Genomic DNA, 12,300 nt, shown 5'->3' with positions numbered 1-12,300 from the left:
CATACAATCCAATTTTCACAACTTGGCACATGAACCAAGTCCTGAGTTCGAAGATCAAACACTTTATCGCTCAGTCATTGGGTCGCTGTTGTACAGTATATTAGTAGTTGGACTAGACCCAACATTGCATTTAGTTTTAATCTCCTATCACGACACATAGGCAGGGCAAAACAGTTTCATTGGACATGTGTTAAAAAATTATTGAGATACTTAAAGCACACTAAAAACATGAAGTTATTATTAGAACCGACACATACTGACTATGCAGAGTTATGATGTTATGCAGATTCTGATTGGGCGAGTGATAAGAAATCACATAAAAGTACTTCAGATTACATGCTGTTTTTAAATGGATGTCCTGTTTACTGGCATGTGCGTAAACAAAATTTTGTTTCTTGTTCATCTACTGAAGCTGAATATGCTTGTGTTTCAGATGCATGTAATTCTCTAACGTGGTTTGATGCTTTAGTCACAGATATCTGGACACAGCCGATTCGACCAATCACTGTGATGGAAGACAATGAATCTGTGGTTTATATATCTGAGAATCGCTTTACAGGTTCTAGGTCTAGACACATTGACATCCGTTATCAAAATATAAGACAAGTAGTTAAACAAAGTTTTGTAAAATTGCAGTATGTGCCTACACATGATCAGATTGCTGATATGCTGAACAAGCCACTTCCTGCAGCCCAGCATGAGTATCTGCGTAAGAAAATGTGTCTTATCTGAGTTTTGCCTTACTGACAAAAGAAGGGGATGTCACTGCGTTTTTTTTAGTTTTGTCAGTAAGCTCCTTGCAGTTTGTACTTTGCAAGCTGTCTTGTTATCTTATCATTGTAACCATGGTGAGTGTCACATGTTCAGCCAGTTTACTACTGTGTGCGCATGCCTAAAACAAGTTACTTTCTTTTTCCTCTTCTTTGTGCTCTCTGGTGAGATAGACATGTAGTCATGAGTCTTTCTGTGTTTTTACAAGTTTTCTTTGTAATTAAAAGGTTAATAGTAGAATATATGCTTCGGGTTTTCTTTGTTTATCACGTATCAAAATGAACCACAATTCATTGCCCTCTGATAGGGTTTGATTACTCTTTTGACAGATTTAGACTGAAGCAGTTTCATGAAACAGCAAAGGAACAGAAGCTTCACACAACATGACTGTGCAGAAGACAATCAAAGCAAGAATAGATCTGGCAATAGCCAGAAATGGAACTACAGATAATTTATGATTTATGACAATAACTGAGCCTAGAATTAGAGTTGTAAGTTGTGCTGGTTGTCAAACAGGTCACCCAATGACCATGCTCAATTTTATTACCTTTTTCCCGATCGTCATTAAGTGAACACCAAGGTAATTAAGCAAACCCATTTTAGCCAATTATTTATTATTTTATTATTTATTAAATTTTTATACCGCCCTTCTCCCGAAGGACTCAGGGCGGTGTGTTGTTGTTGTTGTTAGTTGCGAAGTCGTGTCCGACCCATCGCAACCCTATGGACAATGTCCCTCCAGGCCTTCCTGTCCTCTACCATCTTCTGGAGTCCATTTAAGCTCACGCCTACTGCTTCAGTGACTCCATCCAGCCACCTCATTCTCTGTCGTCCCCTTCTTCTATTGCCCTCAATCTTTCCCAGCATTAGGCTCTTCTCCAGTGAGTCCTTCCTTCTCATTAGGTGGCCAAAGTATTTGAGTTTTAGCTTCAGGATCTGGCCTTCTAAAGAGCAGTCAGGGTTGATCTCCTCTAGGACTGACCAGTTTGATCGCCTTGCAGTCCAAGGGACTCGCAGGAGTCTTCTCCAGCACCATAGTTCAAAGGCCTCAATTCTTTGGCGCTCAGCCTTTCTTATGGTCCAACTTTCACTGCCATACATTGCAACTGGGATGGCCATAGCCTTGACTATACGCACTTTTGTTGACAGGGTGATGTCTCTGCTTTTTAGTGTGCTGTCTAGATTTGCCATGGCTTTCCTCCCAAGGAGCAAACGTCTTTTAATTTCTTGACTACAGTCCCCATCTGCAGTGATCTTGGAGCCCAGTAAAATAAAATCTGTCACTACCTCCATTTCTTCCCCATTTGCCAGGAATTGAGAGGGCCGGATGCCATGATCTTGGTTTTCTTAATGTTTAGTTTCAACCCAAGTTTTGCACTCTCCTTCTTCACTCGCAACAAGAGGCTCTTTAGTTCCTCTTCACTTTCTGCCATTAGAGTGGTATCATCTGCATATCTTAGGTTGTTGATGTTTCTTCCGGCAATCTTAATTCCAACTTTTGATTCATCTAGCCCTGCCTTTCTCATGATGTGCTCTGCATATAAGTTAAATAGGCAAGGCGACGGTATACAGCCTTGCCAGACTCCTTTCCCAATTTTGAACCAATCAGTGGTTCCGTGTCCAGTTCTCAATGTTGCTTCTTGGCCCGCATATAGGTTTCTCAAGAGACAAATAAGATGGTCTGGTATGCCCATCTCTTTAAGGACTTGCCACAGTTTGTTATGATCCACACAATCAAAGGCTTTAGCATAGTCAATGAAGCAGAAGTAGATGTTTTTCTGGAACTCTCTAGCTTTCTCCATGATCCAGCGTATGTTAGCAATTTGATCTCTAGTTCCTCTGCCTCTTCGAAATCCTCCCTGTACTTCTGGTAGTTCTCGATCCACATACTGCTGGAGTCTAGCTTGTAGAATTTTAAGCATAACTTTACTAGCATGAGAAATGAGTGCAATGGTGTGATAGTTTGAACATTCTTTGGCACTGCCTTTCTTTGGAATTGGAATGTAAACTGATCTTTTCCAATCCTGTGGCCACTGTTGAGTTTTCCAAATTTGCTGGCAAATTGAGTGTAGCACTTTTACTGCATCGTCTTTTAAGATTTTGAATAGCTCAGCTAGAATACTGTCACCTCCACTAGCTTTGTTGTTGCTCAGCTTTTCTAAGGCCCACTTCACTTCACATTCTAGGATGTCTGGCTCGAGGTCAGTGACCACCTCATTGTGATTGTCAGGGACGTTAAGCTCATTCTTGTATAGTTCTTCTGTGTAATTTTGCCATCTCTTCTTAATCTCTTCTGCCTCTGTTAGGTCCCTGCCATTTTGGTCCTTTATCATGCCCATTTTTGCATGAAACGTTCCTTTCATCTCTCCAATTTTCTTGAAAAGATCTCTGGTCCTCCCTATTCTATTGTTTTCTTCTATTTCTTTGCATTGTTCATTTAAGAAGGCATTCTTATCTCTTCTAGCTATTCTTTGGAATTCTGCATTTAATTGGTCATATCTTTGTACAGGGCAATAAATATCGAAATACAAAATACAAAAGTTAAAAAAGATTAAATAATTATGCCCAATATAATACAATAATTAAAACTATGTTAAAACCAAACCCAAACCCCGAAGCCATCAGACCAGGCCGGATTGTTTAAATAGATAGGTTTTCAGATCGCGTCGGAAGGAGCGAAGGTCAGGGGCCATCCGGAGCTCAACCGGCAAGCGGTTCCATAGGTCTGGCGCGCCCAACAGAGAACGCCCTCCCCCTGGGGGCCACCAATCGACATTCTCTGATCAGAGGCACCCTGAGGAGGCCCACTCTGTGGGAGCGCACTGGACGGAGGGAAGTTGACGCTGGCAGCAGGTGCTGCCGTAGGTAATCCGGACCCATGCCATGTAGGGCTTTATAGGTCATTACCAGCACCTTGAATCTCACACAGAGGGCAACTGGCAGCCAATGCAGCTTGCGGAGCAGAGGTGTAACATGGGAGTATCGGGAGACCCCCAACAATGTGTCTATTTTGCTGGAAACCAGAAATAAATGCTGGTTTCTGACAAAAAAACTTCATAAATTGTGGTTAGGTGACAGTGACACTACAAGTAGACATAAATGTAAACCTGTTGTCAAGTACCCAAATTGTGATCACATAACTGTAATGGGGGGCAGGTGACCTTCAGACCTTCAAAACCCAGTCCTAAATGGCTCTGGGGAGATCCATCATAACTATGAACGGTCACTAAGCATCCTGTGAAGAACTACCTGTAATGAAATTGAATTCACAAAAGAAGGAGACACATTCCTTTCAGACTCAGAACCTACAACACTACCCTGGAAGCAAATTCCAATGAACTCAAGAGAACAGATTGGTGATGACAGCAGCAGTCTTGGAATTTCATATATTTATATTAACCCAATTAACGGTCAATGGTCTTGTTTTATGATGACTCTGTTCACAAAGGAATAATCTCATTGACATACATCTACCACTATTGACAGCATCTACTAAGAACTGAAAAAAACTAGGTATTCTCCAGCAATTCATCATGCTTTTTGATACAGGACCCCAACATGCCTTGAGTACCACTGTCACTAATACCCACTCATGATGATAACTACTGAGTGTATGCATAAAAACATTTTTAAAACTACCACACTATATATTTTCTTCATGTTATTAGTTCAGGTGATCACACATGCACGCGCGTGCGCATACACACACGCACGTATGTACAGTATGTATGTATATCCCATCCAAGGAAAAGTATGTTCATGTAGAATGTAGAAACAGATAGTTTATTTTGGTCCAAGACCATAATAAGCATAGCTACGAACAGAAATTGCATGAAATAAATTTAAATTGCACAAGCTGAATTGGACTTGAATCTATGTATCAACCTTTCACCTGAGATGCCATTTGTTTCATAGTAAGATGAAGCAAACTTTACCAAGCTTTTAAGTAACATCTGCATTTGAATGAAATAAAAGGGAATGACATAAAATATATCTGATCTACCCACAATGTTATTAGTAGAAGTGTAATTTGTAGATGAAAGGAATCCTTTTAAGAGGAACATACCGTATATACTTGAGTATAAGCCGAATTTTTCAGCCCACTTTTTGGGCTGAAAAATTCCACTTCGGCTTATACTCCAGTCAACAAAAAAACTTACCGAGGACTTGTGCGCGGCCGAGGCTTTGGTGCTTCCGGGATCGCGCGCACCTCTCCCAAGCCACCGCCGTCCGAGACCTGCCGAAGTTTGGGGAGGTTTGGGGAGGTGCGCGCGCACCTCCCCAAACCTCCCCAAACGTCAGCAGGTCTCCGTTCCTCCTGCCGACGTTTGGGGAGGTTTGGGCGCCTCCCCAAACCTCCCCAAACGTCGGCAGGTCTCCGTTCCTCCTGCCGACGTTTGGGGAGGTTTGGGCGCCTTCCCAAACCTCCCCAGGTCTCCGTTCCTCTGCACAGACCTGCCGACGTTTGGGGAGGTTTGGGCGCCTCCCCAAACCTCCCCAAACGTCGCCAGGTCTCCGTTCCTCCTGCCGACGTTTGGGGAGGTTTGGGCGCCTCCCCAAACCTCCCCAAACGTCGGCAGGTCTCCGTTCCTCCTGCCGACGTTTGGGGAGGTTTGGGCGCCTCCCCAAACCTCCCCAGGTCTCCGTTCCTCCGCACAGACCTGCCGACGTTTGGGGAGGTTTGGGCGCCTCCCCAAACCTCCCCAAACGTCGCCAGGTCTCCGTTCCTCCTGCCGACGTTTGGGGAGGTTTGGGCGCCTCCCCAAACCTCCCCAGGTCTCCGTTCCTCCGCACAGACCTGCCGACGTTTGGGGAGGTTTGGGCGCCTCCCCAAACCTCCCCAAACGTCACCAGGTCTCCGTTCCTCCTGCCGACGTTTGGGGAGGTTTGGGCGCCTCCCCAAACCTCCCCAAACGTCGGCAGGTCTCCGTTCCTCCTGCCGACGTTTGGGGAGGTTTGGGCGCCTTCCCAAACCTCCCCAGGTCTCCGTTCCTCTGCACAGACCTGCCGACGTTTGGGGAGGTTTGGGCGCCTCCCCAAACCTCCCCAAACGTCGCCAGGTCTCCGTTCCTCCTGCCGACGTTTGGGGAGGTTTGGGCGCCTCCCCAAACCTCCCCAAACGTCGGCAGGTCTCCGTTCCTCCTGCCGACGTTTGGGGAGGTTTGGGCGCCTCCCCAAACCTCCCCAGGTCTCCGTTCCTCCGCACAGACCTGCCGACGTTTGGGGAGGTTTGGGCGCCTCCCCAAACCTCCCCAAACGTCGCCAGGTCTCCGTTCCTCCTGCCGACGTTTGGGGAGGTTTGGGCGCCTCCCCAAACCTCCCCAGGTCTCCGTTCCTCCGCACAGACCTGCCGACGTTTGGGGAGGTTTGGGCGCCTCCCCAAACCTCCCCAAACGTCACCAGGTCTCCGTTCCTCCTGCCGACGTTTGGGGAGGTTTGGGCGCCTCCCCAAACCTCCCCAAACGTCGGCAGGTCTCCGTTCCTCCTGCCGACGTTTGGGGAGGTTTGGGCGCCTCCCCAAACCTCCCCAAACGTCGGCAGGTCTCCGTTCCTCCTGCCGATGTTTGGGGAGGTTTGGGCGCCTCCCCAAACCTCCCCAGGTCTCCGTTCCTCCGCACAGACCTGCCGACGTTTGGGGAGGTTTGGGCGCCTCCCCAAACCTCCCCAAACGTCGCCAGGTCTCCGTTCCTCCTGCCGACGTTTGGGGAGGTTTGGGCGCCTCCCCAAACCTCCCCAAACGTCGCCAGGTCTCCGTTCCTCCTGCCGACGTTTGGGGAGGTTTGGGCACCTCCCCAAACCTCCCCAGGTCTCCGTTCCTCCGCACAGACCTGCCGACGTTTGGGGAGGTTTGGGCGCCTCCCCAAACCTCCCCAGGTCTCCGTTCCTCCTGCCGACATTTGGGGAGGTTTGGGCGCCTCCCCAGGTCTCCGTTCCTCCGCGCAGACCTGCCGACGTTTGGGGAGGTTTGGCAGGTCTGCGCGGAGGAACGGAGACCTGGGGAGGTTTGGGGAGGCACCCAAACCTCCCCAAACGTCGGCAGGAGGAACCGAGACCTGCCGACGTTTGGGGAGGTTTGGGGAGGCGCCCAAACCTCCCCAAACGTCGGCAGGTCTGCGCGGAGGAACGGAGACCTGGGGAGGTTTGGGGAGGCGCCCAAACCTCCCCAAACGTCGGCAGGTCTGCGCGGAGGAATGGAGACCTGGGGAGGTTTGGGGAGGCGCCCAAACCTCCCCAAACGTCGGCAGGAGGAACGGAGACCTGGGGAGGTTTGGGGAGGCGCCCAAACCTCCCCAAACGTCGGCAGGTCTGCGCGGAGGAACGGAGACCTGGGGAGGTTTGGGGAGGCGCCCAAACCTCCCCAAACGTCGGCAGGAGGAACGGAGACCTGCCGACGTTTGGGGAGGTTTGGGGAGGCGCCCAAACCTCCCCAAACGTCGGCAGGTCTGCGCGGAGGAACGGAGACCTGGGGAGGTTTGGGGAGGCGCCCAAACCTCCCCAAACGTCGGCAGGAGGAACGGAGACCTGGGGAGGTTTGGGGAGGCGCCCAAACCTCCCCAAACATCGGCAGGTCTGCGCGGAGGAACGGAGACCTGCCGACGTTTGGGGAGGTTTGGGGAGGTGCGCGCGCACCTCCCCAAACCTCCCCAAACTTCGGCAGGTCTCCGGACGGCGGCGGCTTGGGAGAGGTGCACGCGATCCTGGAAGCACCAAAGCCTCGGCCGCGCGCAAGTCCTCGGTAAGCTCCGGGCGGTCACTTGCTTCGCGTCTCCTGAGGGAAGGGGGGGCGACTGGAGCGGGCGTGTTTCCTCGCCTGCTGGGTGCCGCGATTTGCCCAGGGAACGCGCGGGCCCCGAATGGCAGCGTGGAGCGAGGAAGCGGACAGCCAGGGCTTCCCCGAGAGCCGCGGCCACACAGGGTATTCCTGTGTATTCAGGCTTGCAAAATGGCGGATCGAGCCTCTGCTGGCGGCAGAGGCTTGCAGAGCGCGGATCCAGCCTCCGCCGGCGGCGGAGGCTTGCAGAACGGCGGATCGGCTTATACTCGAGTCAACAACTTTTCCCAGTTTTTGGGGGTGAAATTGGGGGTCTCGGCTTATACTCGAGTCGGCTTATACTCAAGTATATACGGTAATAAAATCCATGGCTTGGACTCAACAAACCCCCAGAAGGCAGGAGTATAGCCATTCTGAATATCTTTCTTACACGAAGATAGAACATTTAATTGGAGTAATAAAAATCTACTGCAGTGCCCTCAAAGGAAGTTATTGCAAAAGTAAAAAGCCAGAGCAGGGATTTCAATGACGTACCCTAAGGTTCTACACTGAACCATTCTGTTAAAATTCTTTGGTTTACAAGTGTTTCAAATAAACTGCTTTATAGCTTCTTTGGCCTTTAGATAATCCTATGGACACAAGAACGATGACAAGCCAGGTTTTTTTCCAGAGCGCTTATCCACCTGGAATGGTGCTGATCATACAAGTCAAGGGAGCTAAGTCTTCTGGGCAAAATAACAGCTTTAATCAATGAATGAGCCTACACTGTCAAAACAGACTTCAAAGGAAAAAAGATTGGTTTCAATGAGCAGAGCAGCATTTGGGAACCCAGCAAAGTGAGGGGTCCTTGGTGCTCTCTGAGCTTGCTTCTTTTCTTGCAGACGTTTCATTACCCATTACCCATCATTACCCTGCTGATGTTACCTAGTTTGGGTAATGAAACATCTGCAAGAAAACATCCAAGCTCAGAGAGCACCAAGGACCCCTCATTTCAATCCTGAAGTACAAATATTCTCCTTTACTGGTACCCAACAAAGTGTTCCCAAACTCACTGTCAGAAATATAGACTGTATTTTTTAAGTCTTTGTAAGCATAGCTTCGGCTTTCACAAAGGATTGTGGAAATATATTTTTAAAAATGAGGCATTTAAGCTGTGTTTGGATGAACTATAAATGCATCACTAATACTTTCCTCCAAAATTTTCCTTTACCTGCTTCAATTCTTCCCTTGTCGTTACCCGCAAACTGTAGTTTGCTATTGTAATTGTGCAGCATGCAGTCTGCTTTTACATTGTACAAGATAAAATTCTACTTTCTCATCCCAGATGTGGAAGCCAATTAGCAGCAAACCAAAGTTTATAAACACAGAGCATGACTCTTGATTTTCCAATTTAGTCACCCCTGAACATTTCCCCTATACATACATTTTTAGGAACTGCTGTAGTTGTCACGAACTGAAGTCTGGTTCCTTCTGCCTGCTGCTGCTGTTTCCATGATACTTTATCCTTTTCTCTCACTGGCTTAGATGTGTGTAATGCCAGCCAATCAAACCGTGACCGAGAAAGCATTCTAATGTCATACAACCAATGAGGGACAGTTTCACGTGGCCATCACTTTCACTTCCCTAAACCTTGGCATCTTTTTGAAGGTGACCCAGAGCTGCTGCTTCTCTGAGAAGCTCAGAACAAAGAGTAAACAAATCATTACCTTGGCAGAAGCTGCTACAGATCTAGCAGCAGTAAAAATAAAAATAAAAATAAAATCTCCCCCTTTCAGTTCCTGCCATGCTGAAAAAGCAGTACATTAGTCTGGCACTTTGGGGGAAAACCTGTAAAATGTCACTCCTACTCATTTTCTGGGCTACTGAGGGGTGGTGTAAATATTCCTGTCAGTGGGAAAATGGAGCCAAACATCTGAAGCAAACAAGCAGAAACAACTTTCCTATAGTTTCATCTATACAGGAACTCAGCTGCAAATCAACTGGCCGAGCCTCCCAGAATGGGAATATCAATTTATTTGATAAGCAAGGATACAATTATAGGAAAATAATTGAGAAGGACAACAATGTTTTTTTATTAAAAATTTAGATATCTCCAACCAGTCAGAGATCATGTAACAAATGGAGCAAAGCCACCTTATCCCATAACTAATCAAATCACAATGACGTTTGCTGGTATCATGAAGGTCAAGTGATCTATCCCAAAATGACAAAGAGGGGCCAATATTACTCTGTGTGTGTGTGTGTGTGTGTGTGTGTGTGTGTGTTGCTAAATAAATAAACTTAGCCAGAGAAATCATTACAATATCTGAACTCTCAGGAATTTCAGTAGGCTGCCAAGAAACAGAATGTACTCCTTGCATTAAAATTCTCCAAAACTCAATTCTGAAAGATTAAACATGGTTTGTTGCAATGTTCAAAAAGTATCCTTAAAACCATTCTAAAACTAATCAAGCTTAAGAATGTGTCCCTTCCCTTACTGTTAATCAAAATATAAGCTGGATAAGAACTTTACAAAAGATATAAATTACACTTACTAGCAACAAGCTAAATATTATTTTAATATACCGGTATGTTTTTAATTAAAAAATTATGGCCTTGAGTGAACCTTATTCTTCAGCGAGCCATAGTTTTGGACTTCTTCTTACATGCCTTTCAGAAAATAAACTGATAGGGGAACAATATCGATGCAAGTTTAAAATTCAATTTTGGAAACTGCGTTTCCAATACTATCCTCCCTTGAACTTTAAACATACACATTTTTTAAACAAAGAAAAGAAAACTTGAAATTCTATTTTTAGGATTCAAGAATGAGAAAGGACACACCTCCTGGGACAATCTGCACAAACTATATATCGGCAACACATGAAGTGTAACATGTAAGCAACATTAGCCTGAACATTTTTCTTAGCTTTAAAATATACCCTGATTGGTTACCATGGAAATGCCCAGAAAACAGTCCAAGCAGAGCAGTTAGTATATTAACAAGTCCCCCCTCCTCCTATAGTCATGTTTGTGTTTACTTTTAGATATAACCTATTTCCATTCTCTGTGATATGCACTGATAAGAGCTTCTTTCTTTGGTGATTCAGCATGAACATGGTTAAATTGATTGTGGTGCTTTCCATTTCTTTTCCCCTATATAAAAATAGGCTACCACTGATTTATATAAAATGCAGATCAAGCTGCCTCCTTTTTCTGAAACTTTCTTTCAGAAATATAACCTCTGCTAATAATGAAGCTGATAGGAGTTAAATCTAAAAAGCTGTAAAACATTACATCCATTAAAATCAGCTTGTTTTATAAGTACGCTTGTCACCAGTTAAAAGAAACAGAGAGATCAGGGGTAAATAAGCCTATTCAGTACAGTACACTGTTGAGCGAAGCAAGGCAGATCTCTACAGTATGCCTACAACTTTCTGGAATAATTGAGCCCTGTTATTGATTATGTTACCTGTTTTCAGACTTTTCTCACAATTACATTAAAATGTATCTTCAAGGAAGATATGCACAATTCTACCAACATGCTACTATGTGCATGAACTTTTAATGTAAAATATAAATGAAAAATCCTCAAGGGTTTTGCACCTTGTACAGGTGCTTTAGCAGAACCAGCATAACACCATGCATGATGCATTTGCTCACTTTTAAAATGGCTTTTGACGGGCAAGTGATTGCATGTTTTGATTTCTCACATCCACGCACTTCCCCCCCCACACACACACACACTTTATTTCCTACGATTCGAACAACCTTGTGGATTTCTAAAACCAGCAAGGACGCCCTCCAATTTCTCCCCATTTTAAAATGGACCCCTGCATCTATCTCTAGTGGATAATAGCATTATTGAACTAAACTGCAATAGGAAATAGGAATATAAAAAAGCAGAGAGCCATACCTGATGACTTAGTGGCTGGAATGGCTCATCAATTCCAAGGTGCATGGCCCTTTTATTCCCAGAGAGCATCTCTCCTGCCTTATAACAACGAGTCACTCGGCTGTCTATCTCCCAGGCATCCTTTGGCTAGCAAAGAGAATGCCAGCCCTCTCCATTCTGAGGCAAGGAGCAGCGTTCTCTAGTTTTTGAAATGCCAGATCTCCAATGTCTTACTCCCCCCCCCAGCCCCCATGCAGTCACCCTCATCTAGTAGCGACAGAGGTGACAGTGATGGCGATAATGGTATCTCAAGAGCAGTAAGCTTAGTGCTTAAAGCAATCCTGCAGCATCTAAGCAGAACAAGCTGCCTCCTCCAGCCCCTCACCGGTGTTACTATTTTAGAGGAGGAAGACGGCGGCTTTTAATCTCTGAACAATTAAAGTCAGGAAGGAAGGAAGGAAGGAAGGAAGGAAGGAAGGAAGGAAGGAAGGAAGGAAGGAAGGAAGGAAGGAAGGAAGGAAGGAAGGAAGGAAGGAAGGAAGGAAGGAATTTTGTTTGCATGACTACTTGATAATAAGCTGTACTCTTCAACAGAAGGCAGCATTACACAGTGCAGAAACGAATAAGGTTTCAAGTCAGGCACTCATTTCAGATCTTCTGAATTAGAACTACACTTATCAATACATCAAATCTATTACACTGAAAAGACTTTAAATATGTATCTAATGCATGTGTGTTTGTGTACAGTACATGCATCAGTTTGATTCTGCTTCCAAAACCCTTGTTGCATTTTTTTTTGCACTGTTTCTCCAGCAGCAATCCAGAAATCAACTTGGCTTAAAGTCATGCCAGTATTATGACAAGACAAATGTATTTCAGGACC

General features: G+C 45.9%; 1 protein-coding gene across 2 annotated transcripts in view; it reads right to left on the bottom strand.

Moving 5' to 3' along the window:
* Positions 1–11,459, bottom strand: part of SLC4A10 (solute carrier family 4 member 10) — a gene marked incomplete at its 3' end in the record, with an annotated part of 132,169 nt that extends 120,710 nt beyond the window's left edge. For both annotated transcript variants that reach the window (XM_081315154.1, XM_081315155.1), the window contains exon 1: positions 11,439–11,459. The remainder of the gene's footprint in view (positions 1–11,438) is intronic.
* Between the last annotated feature and the right edge of the window lie 841 nt (positions 11,460–12,300).

Source organism: Vipera berus (assembly GCF_964194415.1).
Source record: "Vipera berus genome assembly, chromosome: 1".
Taxonomy (NCBI): domain Eukaryota; kingdom Metazoa; phylum Chordata; class Lepidosauria; order Squamata; family Viperidae; genus Vipera; species Vipera berus.
Note: the sequence above shows the minus strand (reverse complement) of the source record. Positions and strands in the feature narration are given on the sequence as shown.